Raw genomic sequence first — 2,500 nt, 5'->3', positions numbered from 1 at the left:
TCTCCAAACACCGACACGAACATCCATGACTTCCCACACGGATGTTTTCATCCCCCTGACATCCACCAAAGACCTCAGAAAATTCTCATTCTACACCAGCACCATCATCGACAGGAATAATTTACCGCGGGAAGTTACGACATCTGCACCCACTTTAGATTTATTTACAGAGCTTCTACTAGATCACTGCTGAATTTTCACCTTAATGTTATTATTCATGTCAAAATCTTCATGAGTGAAGGTGGACATTAAAGGAAGATTCAGAAGATTAAGATTCAAAACGGTATTGGTTCATGACGAAGTGATACTTAATCAGCTAGAAGCTGTGGACTGTAAAAAGGAAGAAACAGAAATGACTATAACAGCTTCAAGAAAGAATAAAATATACCAAACACAGAACGTTCCGGGCTCAAAACCCTTCTTCGGCCAACGACAAAAGACAATAAACATAAATACAATACTCAAAGACCGGATTTGGTTATTGTTTAGTAATGTATTTATTGTTCTTTGTCGTTGGATGTAGAAGGGTTTTGAGCCCGAAAGTTTCGTGTTTGGTATCTTGTTAATTTTGAACCTGTTTATTCATTTCTGTTTATTTGCTTCAGGACGATATTTTTTCAGTTATCGTGTCATGTCCAGGACCTAAAGATGGGATAGGACCCTGAAATCCCATGAATTAGTGAAAAATAACAGGGAAACACATGAATGAATACATGAAGTACAGTAATAACCTATAGATATTGCTACGATGCGGCTATGTGGTCTAGTGGTATGACACTCGCTTTCGGATCGGAAGGTCCTGGGTTCGAGCCTCGCTCGGCGCATAGTTGAGTCCTTGGAGAAGGCTCTTTACTCGCATTCTCTCACCGTACTCAGGTGTAAAATGAGTACCTGGCCGTTAACAGCGTTGTCTCTTTCCCAAAAATTTGTAATATCGCCTGACAGGCGTCATGTCTCGTCCTACATGTTATGTGTTGCTGTTGGCCAGGGACCCCTTTAAGCACGTTTAGTGGATATTGCGCTATATAAAAGATCAAGTTTTTTTTTGTTCTTTTTTTTTAGTCTCAAAACGGTATTATTCAGGACTTTCTAGTTTTTTGCCAGCTTCCGTCATGTTCAAGGTCAAAAGATGGCAACTGAACCCTATGAATAAGTGGAAGATAAAAGGGTTTAAAATTGTGCTTTAAGATAGAGCATAATCCACAAAACGTGCTCAAAACGTGCTTTACAAGGGATTCCTAACCAAAAGCAACGCTTAACATGTAGCATGAGATACGACGCCTATGCTATAGATAGTTCGAAGATGACGTCACACAGGTCTTTGTTATTGTTTTTTGCCATCCGCGTTTATGAGTAAAACTCACTGAAATGTATTAACCTGACTATAAACGTTCATGGTTACACACAGTTTTGTGTGTTGGTCCGTAATACTTCCGGATGGAAGACCTTAGCCAAGCGCATACTATCTATAGGGAATGATATTTCAAAACAGATTTAAGAGTAGCGCTCCTGTGTTGGAAGTCGCGTCTTGACAACCGACAGACGCTATCGCCGTTATTAGTACCAATCATTAACTGGAAGTTCAGTAAGTTTAGGAAGGGTTGTCTCATCGTATTGTATTATTTTATCAACATCTTTTTTTTATAAATTTGTAGTCTAAATCATATTTTGTTCACATTTCATGATGGAGAAAACTAAAGAAATATGAATAATAAATTTTGTATTTGGAGCGCTTGGCTTGTAGTTGGAGACTAAGATTTGGTTTGTTTACAAATAACTTCTCCGCCGGTGACGTCCAATCAAGGGACGCTTCTCTTCCGCTAATCCCATTCCCTATAGGTTTCAAGTTTTCAAGTTTCAAGTTTATTCAATATTAGGCTTTCGCCAATAAATCAACAATTTGATGCCAACATATATGAAAGTGGAAAAAAAAAGGTAAATGGAACCAAAAATAAACTGATACACCACACAAAAATACACGAATGGTAATAACATCAATACGTTCAATTAATTAATAATAATATATAATGATGTAGATAATGGATATATAATAATAATAATATAATAATAATAATAATAATAATAATTAATAATATAAATAATCATATAATATAATAATAATATTACATAATAATAATAATAGTAATAATAATAATAATAATAATATATAATAATAAATAATAATAATAATAATAATATATAATAATAATAATAATAATAATAATAATAGAATAATAATAATAATAATAATAATAATAATAATAATTAATAATAATATAATAATAATAATAATAATAATAATAATAATAATAATAATAATAATAATAATAATAATAATAATTAATAATAATAATAATAATAATAATAATAATAATAATAATAATAATAATAATAATAATAATATAATAATAATAGTAATAATAATATAGATGATATTACATTTTTTCCCCGACAGAGACAAAGCTGTTAATGGTCAGGTACTCAATTTACACCTCAATAA

The 2,500-nt window shown here is 32.1% G+C and overlaps 1 protein-coding gene across 1 annotated transcript in view; it reads right to left on the bottom strand.

The window, feature by feature from the left end:
- LOC144975613 (globin-like) overlaps nt 1–2,500 on the bottom strand; it is a 12,008-nt gene that overhangs the window by 4,067 nt on the left and 5,441 nt on the right. The gene's annotated exons all lie outside the window — the stretch shown is intronic.

The sequence above is a fragment of the Berghia stephanieae genome, chromosome 6 (genome assembly GCF_034508935.2).
Source record: "Berghia stephanieae isolate SIO BIC M18660-M18661 chromosome 6, UCSD_Bste_1.3, whole genome shotgun sequence".
Classification (NCBI taxonomy): domain Eukaryota; kingdom Metazoa; phylum Mollusca; class Gastropoda; order Nudibranchia; family Aeolidiidae; genus Berghia; species Berghia stephanieae.
This window is presented reverse-complemented; position numbering and strand designations above follow the sequence as displayed.